At 35.8% G+C, this 12,476-nt stretch overlaps 1 pseudogene; it reads left to right on the top strand.

Moving 5' to 3' along the window:
• The first annotated feature begins 4,301 nt into the window (after positions 1-4,301).
• Positions 4,302-4,814, top strand: LOC147494461 (pathogenesis-related protein 1C-like; annotated as a pseudogene).
• Positions 4,815-12,476: the final 7,662 nt, after the last annotated feature.

Genomic DNA, 12,476 nt, shown 5'->3' with positions numbered 1-12,476 from the left:
ATCGGATTCTTTCATCTTGCTAACATCAATAAAATAAGTGTCCCAACAAACCCATATTCGACCTGACAAATCCTTGCCATAGTTGTTTGTATGCTCCCATAAAGGACAACAAATGTTTCAAATGAGATCATACTTATTCTCCCTAACTTTAGTTTCAAGTAAACAAAACATGCTGAGTTTCTTGTCGACTCACAATTTGTTTTTTTCTCTAGCCTTCTCTACTTCATTCACACCTCAACATTCCAAAAACCCATGGATGTAATCATCTGTGATTTTTGTGTTGGAGCCTCTCGGTCTGCCCCTTGCCTTCTTGACACTGTTATGACTCTTTGCTAAAGAGTTTTTTTGCTGGCCTGTGGTCATACCATTTCCCCCTCCACATTGCTTTCCATACCTAGTTACCATGCCTGATCTCACATGTTCTGGAGTATTGGGTACAGGTTCCATAACAATAGTATTCTTGACTCTATCATGAAAATATTCAACTTCTCTATCTGATGTCTCACCATCTGAAATCTCTCTTGTTTCAGGTATATCTGTCAACAAATGAAATATTTGGCTTCCATGTTAAACAGCGTGAATTCATCTTCTTCCATCCTAGAGTTTAGAGGCACAATATTGTTATTCAAATGAATTACAATAGCTTGTGTCTCTTCAAGCTCAACTGTTGTTGCACAATGATTTACCATGGGTGGTAATTCTGTCCCCGACCCTCTGGAATTCACAGTTGTCTCAGTTGCGCCATTAGTAGTGCACTCTTGAGTAGCGTGTTGATTCTCTTCTTCATTACTTGGCCTTGCTTCCTTCTCTATTCCAACTCTGGGCCTCTATTCTTTATCTTAGTTCCTCCTTTTTAGTCTCCCTTTTTGGCTCTTGGACAATCTCCTGCCATTTGCCTACATTTCCTATTCCATTGGTTCCTTCCTTCTGTTACTTGTCGGAATTTCCACCGTGTTGCTTTAAGTAGTTGCTCATGTATCCTTGTTAACTTGTCTTCACTCAGAAACAATATGTCCAACAATCTTGCAGTGATTGCAAAACTTTGGAAGAGAACCATATTGTATGTCCTGCCATAACTCAACCCCAAGCTCAGGTACCTTGATGGAAATTTTATTTGGAAGTGGGTTTGTTAAATCTATTTCAACTAGAACACTAGCATAGCATCCATTTGTTCTTTGCAATGAGTTCATATCCACTCGAATTGGGCACCCCAGCCCTCTTCCCATACTCATCAATATGTCAGCTTCCCAGTATTCAAAAGGCAACCCTGGGAATATATTTTCAAAAGTCCACTACTAAATTGTCACTGTTGACAATGGAGGATTTTGCCAATAGTGGAAATAAATATGCAGTAGAACTAGATAAGAAAACTTGATAAGAAAAGAGTGCACAGGATCATAAAGCAACTTAAGTTATCTCACTACCTGTCGCTCCTAAAACTGTCCCCATTTTTCAAATCCAATCGGAGATTTTTCCTGGATATCAAAGACAAAATTTTACCATTATTATTTTGATGTGAGAAGTAACCAAATCTTAGCCAAAAGAATATCAAACATTACACATAAAGAGATGAATCCAGTTTCTTAATACATATATTATAATAACCAATGGAAACTAATGTGTATCCATGCATGTCACTTGCTAGTTGCTACCCATCACACCGTACTATCATCTGTTCTAGCCAATACCTTGTCAAACCACAAGGCGTTGATAATCAAGGTAACAAACTCATAGTGACAATATATAAATAAATAAATAAAGTCCACTCACCAGAGATCGCAAAACGTTAGTAAGAATCTAGTAAAGAAAACCGGAAAGTGACGTCTTGCCGAAGCTGCCAATACCCCTTCTTCTTCCTTTTTCTTTTCTCTTTGTTTCTCTTTGTTTTAAACCTAGAACTCTCTCTCTCTTCACTCTTTCTCACTTTCTCTCACGTATCATTTTCTCTCTCTTTTATTTTATTTTTATTTTTTAAAACCCCAAATACAAGGAAAGAGGTTCGGTGCGTGGTTATAACCCCAGCCCCTATCTCTCTCTCTTCCCACATTTTCTCTTTCTATCTTTATCCTTTCTTTTTTTTTTTTTAGCCCACTAGCCCACTTTGTAGATAATAGGCCTACGTCCAAATAATTCTAATAACACAAAATAAAATACATGTTATAAATATATATATTTTTTTTAAATAGGGTTGTTATAAAAGGAGTACATGTTGTTAAATCAACCTACCACAAAATAGGGTTGCTGACTACTTCTCTAAGCTGAGCAAGGATCATGAGGATTCTCTTTTGTATTTCCTGCCTCATATAGACTATGCACTATCAGATATTGTAAAGAAGGATGCGCAAGGGAAACTGTACTTGAGAACATGATTCTCTTTGATTTTTATTAATACAGGTTGAGGTCGGCCTAACCTCTAGCTTCTTCAAAAAAAAAAAACCTACCACAAAATCAGTAGACACACAACTCCAACCACTTCACCTAAAACCAATCTCAGTCCCCGAGACAATCTCTATTTGCTTGGAAATGTTATCACAACATGGTCCTAACAAGAGATCATTTGGTCAATTTTTTGCACATTCCTAATAAAAAATGTCTTTTATGCAAAAAAAAATAATAATATTGAAAGTTTATATCATATATTACTTGAATGTGAATTCACTAGTTAATACGGTACCGCACCCTTCAACATCTCACTCTTGATTCTATGAAGCAACTCACTGCTCAGGAATGGATAGGCTGTTGGTATAACCCACCAACACAGTGGTCTTAATTGAAAGAAACATGGACAAAGCTTTGTTTGTTGTTGTACTCGATCTACTTTATGGTCTGAAAGATGCAACCTCCTTCACAATAAAAATCACACCATTTGTAGATAGAGTGTATAATCTTATCTCCAGCTTCCCTTTTCATGATGATTCTATAAGTAGCCACAATGGTATGCCTGCTATAAATCCAAATGCAAAGATAAATTGGCAATGCCCACCACAAAACTCTATGAATTGAAGCTAACTCTTGATGCTAGTTTACTAGAGAAAAATAAAAAAAGCAGGGTATGGATATATTCTACATGACTATGATGGAAACTTTGTTGCTGCAGGGGGTGACAATGGATGGAACATCCTGAATCAGCTGAGTGTAGAGGACTCATCAAGGCTCGCACGTGGTGCAGGCACTTCAAGCACCAACACAACATTTTACGTACTAGTAGAGATGGATGTGAAGTCTGTAGTTAACTTTTTGGAGAAGAAGAACAACAACATTTCGTGGATATATATCAAAATCTATTCTCAATAATGGAGACTTTATAGTAGAATCTCTACTCTTTATGGAAGTTAAATATGTATATGTAAATAGAAGTGCAAACTCAGTAGCACACATACACATGCATCTTTTGCCAAAAGGAAATGCTCTAGTGTAGAATGGTTATCACTTCCTCCACCATGGCTTTCAAAAGCAGTGGATGAAGAGAAACTACAAAAACAATGTTACCATTTGGTCTATCTATATAAATATATATGCAATGATTACCAAAAAGAAAGAAAAACGAATGTCGTACATCGTGTAAAGTTTCCCATAATTATGATGGCCAATGTTGCAAAGAAAAACAATATGTAACTTAATGTTTTGAAATTTAACTCATATACGATCAAGTTTGTCAACGCTTTGAAACTTAACACAAGGCATTCGAAACACATACCATAAAGCATGGACGTTGAAATTCATAACGAAAGAGAGATTATACACAGTTTTGAGCAGCCATGCAATCCCTACAAATCTTTTGCCCATTTCTCGGCTATCATTGTACACAATATTATTCTTGAATTCAAGCATCTTAAGGATAAGAAATCAGTCCCAAATGCTACTTAAGTGAATAAGAAGTTGAGAATAAAGAAAAGTTCTTGAATCAAAAGATCATAGAATTAAATTAACATTCCGATTTATGGTGTTTATTAAGTTATTAATTACCAGCTAATATTAAATTAGGGAAATGAAATTCATTTCATTTTTAAGTACAAATTAGGGAGACAAGCATTAAGGTAGCTAGATATTCAATTTAATTTGCTGGAGTGAAGGATGAGAATACTGACTTCGAGATAACAATGTGACAAATAATAAATCAAATAACCACCGAGAATTTGGCTATTTGTTCTATAAAGAATAAAATGACACTCCATGTATCAGACTATCAGGACCCTCACATACTTGTAAACTAAGACAAATTTCTAAAATGGTATAAAAATGCACCCTGGCTACCTCAAAGCGAAAACACAAGAAAAATGACATACATGAAATCTTGAAAAATGGCTTCATCTTCTCAATTCCTGCACATCGTCTTGTTATCAATATTTCTATCTTGCTTTTGCTTATTACAAACTATCCAAGCCAACCTCAATAGAATTGATTTCATAATCCAAGTCATGGATGGTCACAACAATGCTAGAGAGATAGTTGGTGTACCCCCTCTTGAATATGAACCGTTAATAGCAAGGTATGCCAGAGTTTATTCAAATGAGATATGTCAAGATTGCAAACTAATTCATTCCCCTAGCTATGGCTTTGGAGAGAACCTATTTTGGGGACAAGGTCTTGGCTAGAGTGCTAAGAATGTTGTTGATGCTTGGGTGAATGAGAAGAAATGGTACAATTATGAGAACAATGCTTGTTCAGGTAAAGAGTGCACACATTATACACAAGTCGTATGGCACACCACTGAGTGCATTGGTTGTGCACAAATAATTTGTAAAAATGGTGATACTTTCATCACATGTGAGTATTATCTCCCCGGGAACTACATCGGAGCAAGACCTTACTAAATCAATGTCATTGAATAAATTTCTCAAGCAGTAGATGTTAACTTTTGTGTGGAAATTTTTTTGGTCAAATCTATTATAACAATGACATTGCAATGAAACTCTTGACATAAAAACTTGAAAACATTGTAAAGTCGAATTGCTTATCTATTTCCCCCTTCCATGGTTTTATTACCGAGCATTATAAGCGGCACTACCTTCATATCTATTTCCCCCTTCCATGGTTTTATTATCGAGCATTATAAGAGGCACTACCTTCATAGAAAATATATATTCTAGAGATCGGATCTTCTTGCCCGAGTGTAATTGCAAGGCTCCTACACCTTAAGGAGTTTTCTAATAATTGTATAATGGATAAAACAAATGGGGTTAAGGAATTTTAGAAAGTAGAGACACTTAATAAATAAATAAAAAGGAAGTTGCCATAACCAAATAGTGTCCAACTAATAATTTCCTATTTTCCTCCATCTTCTTCCTTTCCTTCTTCCAACTCTTCCTCAGTTTCTATATACTCTTCATCATGAGGTAACAGTTTTTTTACCATCATACTCTTGGGGCCCAGTTGGCAATTATTATGATAATCCATTATATGACAAATATTAATTATATTATGAGTTCCATAATTGATTTTGGATATAAAAAAAATTGTTTGGTACTAAAAGTTTTTAGAAACTATTATCTCACTCTCAAAATGAGATAATCCATTAAAAAAAAAAAAAAAAAAAAAAAAAAAAAAAAAAAAAAAAAAACTTAAAGAATGAGAAACAAAAATTATGGAGCTTTCCTTTTGAAATGAGTTGCCATATTTTTATTATTTTTGGTTTTTGATAAATTCTCTTTCCATTTTTGGTTTACCTATTAAATCAATAATTGATTTACATTTGATTGTTTGCTATCATTTGTTCCATAAATGTTTATCTAGAAACTATTTGTGTTAAAATTGATTTTAAAAACATAATTATTTTTACTTACTGCCAAACGACCCCTTAAGCTATTATTATATTGACCATGCGAACTTTTGTAAAAATTTTTGACATATAACACAACTCAAAAGATCATTGACATCATTACTACTCTTATCAGGTAGTTAGTATCAATGACCCAATGAGTATGTTAATCCCCTATTCTCATATAGTTGTATAAGGTTTTTTACTTGGAATAAACAACTAACATGCAGGTCTCATGTTCATAATAAGAACAAGAAAATAGTCTAGAGGACCAATTTCGGGCCAAAGCAACTCTAGAGGACACCGTGTTTTTTTAGTAACTCACAAGGACAAATTCCAGTATTGAGTAACCCACGATTTCAATTTTAGTAACCCTCAAGGACAAAATAAGTCAGCCTTTTTACTTTTTTTTTAAATGTCAATTTTACCCTTCCATTTTATTATAGATATAAAGCATAGAAATTTTCCTTCTTTTTAAATACTAGTTTTACCTCTCTGCGTTATATTTATAAAGCAGTGAAATTTGGTGATTGTTCATACCCAAATAGATGAACATACCTCATACACTATATTGATGTTTGAACAATGATTGTTCATACTCCAGTAGGTGTTCTTACTAATCATACATTATATTAAGGTATGAACAATGATTGTTCATAACTCATGTTGATATATGGACAGTGATTGTTCATACCCCAAATAGGTATTGTTCATACGAACAATGATTATTCATAACTCATGTTGAGGTATGAATAATGATTGTTCATATCTAAAATAGGTTGTTCATACGAACATTGATTGTTCATAACTCATGTTAAGGTATGAATAGTGTTTTAAATAGGTCTGAATAATAATTGTTCATATTCTAATAGGTGTCCTTACTGATCATATATTATGTTGAGGTATGAACAGTGATTGTTCATACTATATACACTGGGTCGTTTCAGTTGGGCCAGTCCATTTATTATTTTACATCAGGGGTATGCTTGACCTTTCATCTATCCGAGCTATTTTTAATTTCGTGTCAAGGGTATACTTGACCTTTCATCTACTCTATCCTTGTGAGTGATTAAAAAAAATGTGGTGTTGACTGACTTTTTCGTCCAATTTGTCCTTGAGAGTTACTCCCTTTAATAAGAAAAGGAGCTAACAAACAAACAGTAGAATTAGAAGAATGGAAACTAGAGAAGGGGTCGGAGAAGAGGCGACGAAGACTTGCTTTTTATGTTATGGCAACTTATTTTTTAAGTTTTTAACCTTTTGTTAAAAATGATATTTTGTTTTCTAAAATTCGTTACCCTCATTACATTTGGGTCAATTATTTTTCTTAAGGTGTAGGAGCGAACATTTACACCTGGGCGGAGAGAGGATCTGATCTCTATAATCTAGCGTGGTATTGAGATTCTTCAACAAATGTACCCTAGGCCATTTCTATCACTGCTTTTTTTATAATAACCTACAATGTTTTTAGGTTGAAATACAACTTTTTTGTCCCCCAAACAGCATCATTGCTATGTTAAGCGCTAATGCAATTTTCATTTTATTCTCATTCTATAAATGGGACGACAACATAACTTGTGTTGTCCCAAACTATTTTGTTTTTCAAAATGATTTTATTATCCAATTTTGAACGACAAAACTTATCCCGTCACATTCATTACTAAATTTCAACGTATTTTAGTTATGATCGTCCTAGCATTGCGTGGTAGATACAAATGGTTTTCACAATGCATTGGAGGTTCAAATTCTCAAAATAATTGTTTTATCATCACATGGCAATGGTTTTAGCCTTTTAGGAATGTGTTGATGATGCTCTAGGTTGAGATTCAAGATAGTAAGTTAGTAGCACATTCAGACTATACTCCAGTCTTTTATAAATCATTTGCTATGAAGGATCATTCATTCATGACAAAAAATAAAAATACAATGATCTAAACATAAAAGTTTATCAAAGCCTTTTGTTTATTAACCAAAATGACCATACAATGATCTAAATAGAAAATTTAATCTAGCAAAATCAATTTTCTAGTGGCCATTTAAGCTCTTACTGCATACAAAAACATTTACCATTAAGACAGTTTCCATAGTGGCCACTACATTGAGCCTTACAATCATTATCCTTGTCGCAACCTTCTACAGCGGGTTGCACTTCGGATAGTATACACTGGCATTGAGCACTATTACATAGTCCATTACAGCCTTCACAATTAGTACAACCACTATTGTCTTGGCATGGAATTCCAACAATACAGTTCTCTCTTGCATAAACATGAACCTTCATGCTTGACGTAACAAGTAGAATAGCTACCAGGATAACTAGCTTTTGGGAACCCTTCCCCATTTTGCCTTTTTCTTATTGGAGATAAATAGATTTTGGTAAATGGATTATTATTTTCTTTCACCAGGCCAAGTCAAAATTTGTGAACACTATTTATAACAGAAGTTAAGGATTCTTTTATTTAATGTTAGAAGATTCACATATGATTTCATAGGTTTTATATATAGCAAGAAATTGTTACTTACCAAAAGTATATATCTAGAGATTTATGTTTTTCATTCATAACATATTTAATATGCTTTATGAAGTAAGAATTTGTTGCTTACCAAAGTAGATACATGTACAAAATTAAATTTGTTGGAGTTTTAAGAAATCTTTACATAATGAATGAGATTGATGCAAACATATGCAATTTTTTCTTTGAAAACAAACTTGCCCACCAAATCAAGACAAATTAAGCAAAGGCAAAGAGAAAGGCAACAATCTAGCAACATGGGCTTTGTACATTGTAGTCTCGTAGTTTGTAACACAAAATTAGGCCCGATCCAACAAATTGAAGAATAATTATGGTTGTAGTACCGGGTTACTTTTATTTATGGTTATAGGACAAATCAATGGGGCCGGGGTTAGTAATTATGATTCCAGGACAAAAATTTCTATTTTTTTTTTTTTTCCCAATAATAACCTTTTCCTCCTAACATAATAGAAATTGAAATTTTTTGGACTCAACCCAATTTTCATGTGAGAAAACTCTTATTCCCCAAATCTCTATTCCACTTCATTCTATCGATTAATTCCTTATTCTCTCATGACAAACACCTTATTCTCTCATGACAAACATCTATCTTCTTCTCCATTTAAAAAAAAAATCCCTTCAACTATAAACTTGTAGATTTTTTTGAGATCCAGCTGTTTTTGGAGATGTTCTCTTCACAATAGAGATTATCCTCACAAAAATCAATTAGATATGCCACTGATTTCATTCGTCAAGATCAAGCAACCCAGCCATTCCTCCTTGTCGCTTGCTTTGAATTATACCTGAAGTCCTGACTGACTATTGATTAATATGGGCCATACCTTCACCTAACAAAAATCTTCTACATTTAAAAACTTGAGCAAGTTAACAATACACGCATAATGACAAAGTTGGGAAGGTTGCCCATCAATATGCAGACTAGAGGTTTGTTAGTACTCTTAGCCTATAATGCCTTTCACTTTGGCACCTGTGGCAGCCCCAAGACCGCAGTACAAGTATGTAAGTATTTCTGCACCCCACGCATAGTCTTTGATCTCGCTAAACATCAACAACAACCTCAAATAACAAACAGGCACTGCAATCCTAGACTTGTCGGGGAAGAGAGTACATCCAAAAAAGAATAACAAATAACCCCTGACAACACGTTAGACCTCCTTAAAAGTCGATGCCTTCTTCACAGGTTTCCCTTTTGTTATAATATCACTGTCATGCATCTTCCCGGCCATGTGATGCCTTAGGAATTCTAACCTTACATTTGATATGAAGTGGCTGGCTTGCAACTCCGCCTTAATCGCTCTCATAGATATATCAAGAGCACAATTCAGCAGTTTCTAAGTCTATTCCAACTTCAAATCAACGTTTCCTTTCACGACTTTTCCTCTTATCAAGACTCCTAGGATTTGAGAGACATCATCCAAAGTGATAGTCATCTCCCCAAACGGCATATGAAATATGTTGGTCTCCGGATGCCACCTCTCTACAAACACAGAGACCAACACAGAATCCTGGTGCTTGTATACTCCCATCACGATATCATACAAGCCCGTCTTTCTAAGCTCGTTTTCAAATCTAGGAGACTTTTTGTCAGGGCAAAAATTATAAGCTACAGATCTACCAAAACACTCTTGAGAAACTGACCTTCTGAATATCACCACCTATAAAATTATGCACAACATATTTACGTAACGATGAATTGGATTGTTTAAGATGTTGAGACTGAACCACTTTTTAGTTCAGTGGCTGCCTACATACCCCAGAGGGATCAAGTCTCTAAAAGTCTACAGAGTATATAGATTTTTAATGTAGTTTTGTTGCTGAAAACTCTTCAATATGTAACCATCCGAAAAACTAGGGAATCTTTGGATATGGACCCTTATCCCTAGTTTTCAATTACATTAGATAGAGTCAAAATTTATCCCTAGTTTTTAGATACATTGGATAGAGTCAAAACCTCTGGATTCTGTGAGATCCGGTTGGGCCTTATTTTCAGCTGATTACGGGCTTATAGTGAGGCTTGGCCCACATGCCATGCTATGCCCTGGCTACGAACCAAGGCTAAGCCTGCAGATATGAAGAGTCCAGTCTGGGTGTCATGTCCAGAGATCATGCCCAGCTGGTCCATTGAAACGTTGTGCTGCTGAGCATCATGTGCCCTAGCTACAAACCTGGGCTAAAGCCTGCAGATATGAAGGGTTAGTCTGGGTTCCATGTCCAGAGGACATGCCCAGCTAGTCCTAAGAGACAATGTGCTGCTGAGCATGCCATCAAGTTAGAAGTCTCACTGCCCACAATTGCTCCAACGAAGCCCCAGAATAGGAGTATCAGATAATTCAATGCAGACCATTTATGAGGGTCCACACATAGCCCCCTCTTTCACGTGGAGCAACCACTTGGTAAAGAAGGGAAAGAAAATGTTCTTAATATTTGTATTTGAATTATGTAAACATAAGATGTCATGGTGTCACTTCAGCATCCTTCGTCATTGATGCCTCAGAGCGCTGAATGCATAGAAACTGAGTCTGATGCTTAAGAACATAAGTGAGTCGTATTGCAAAATCTCATGTGTGTCCGCACAAGTGTCTCTAGTTAGGCCCCAGTGTTTTGGCAGCATATGTGAGTCTTGCGGAAAGACGTTCGTAAGCTTATGCCACATAAATGTTCTCTAATTCTCTGTCTTGATAGCATGGAGCACAGATAGTCTAGCTTGAGGATGTATGATCATGAGCACATCAATGTAAAGAGAAAATATTTTCATTCAGCCTGTAGAGTTTTTGACCTGGAGAAGCCTTGGAGATGCTTAAAAATTGAGATCCGCCTAGTGACGCTGAGGTCAGTCCCAGTTATATGTTCAGCGTACACTGTTGTGTTCCACTCCGTCTTCTATACCACCTAATGTTGTGGGAGTCGAGGGTTGATGCCCCTTTGCTTTGAATTTGTACCATCTTCTGTGATAATTCACCATGAAGATCGTGATGTTGTTGTTGGATTAGTGAGCATGAGAGGTGTTGAATACTAAAGAGTCTGACAAGTAAGCTTTTGGGAGTCGCTCAATGTAGTGTGGCCCAAATAACGAGACCATGTTCATGCCAATGTGGAAGGAGAAGGTACTTTTGAATCAATTCCTATTGTTGTTGATATGATGTACAGTCTGCTAGCTCTAACCATGTCTTTGGTTGCTCAGGGAGCCACAAGATGAGAGACAATTCTGGAGATAACCACCCTGATAAGAGAGTTAGGAGGGACCTTTGTTCTAGTTAAGTACCATTTTCATTGTCATTTCAGTATGCTGAGGAGGTCTTGGCTAATTAAGTATTCCAGTCCTTTCTGTGAAGCTTACGTTGAAGCAAAGTTAAAGTTTCAGTGCTTACGGGACAAAGTTACCACTTTGTTGGAGGGAGCCCGGCAACTTAGAGAGATTAGCCACCCATGATGAGATGAGTGTCTAAAAATTTAGAGATGACTACTTTAACTAATAGGCTCAGTGAATCCCAAAATATTGTACAAATTGTGGAGTGTGACCGTTAAGTAAGAAGCATATAGGTCGTGTTGTGCAGGAGTATTGGCATGTATATTAGCAAAGTAATATATAAAAATGCATGACATGAATATTAGCAAAGTAATATATTACCGCCCCCTAATACTGTACGTGGATATCATTCGCATGTAGTGTTGAATAAGAATCGACAACAAATCGAGGTTCGACAAGTTCTGTTCACAGAATAACTCGGTGGAATGATGCAACCGGGCTGAGCATGTTGTCATACTCAGATTATATATATTGTATGACATTGTGAATTGTAGCTAAAGAATAACCCGATTGAAGCGTAATCGGACTGAGTAGTTTTGTAAGAATGCTCAGATAAAATAAGTTTATATAGTTGAACCCTTGAAGGTGTTATCATAGACATTTTTGGAAAAGATTATCCCAGTTAGCGTGAAGCGTAGCTGGGCTGAGTTTTTTTGCTGTGAAGCTCAGATATGACATTAATGCACAGAGTCTAATTCTATACATATTGTCTTTGGTTTAGAAGGTCAATGTCATACAACTGTACCAAGCGATGTTCTCTATCCAAACTTGGCGGCGCCTCCAAGGGATAGATTGCATCAAGCACTTGGGTTTTTAAAGTCATAAAAGTTCGGAGTTACCCAGTTCACAAATAGGACCAAGCCAGAGAGTCAATGCC

This window comes from Coptis chinensis, chromosome 6 (genome assembly GCF_015680905.1).
Source record: "Coptis chinensis isolate HL-2020 chromosome 6, ASM1568090v1, whole genome shotgun sequence".
NCBI lineage: Eukaryota > Viridiplantae > Streptophyta > Magnoliopsida > Ranunculales > Ranunculaceae > Coptis > Coptis chinensis.
Note: the sequence above shows the minus strand (reverse complement) of the source record. Positions and strands in the feature narration are given on the sequence as shown.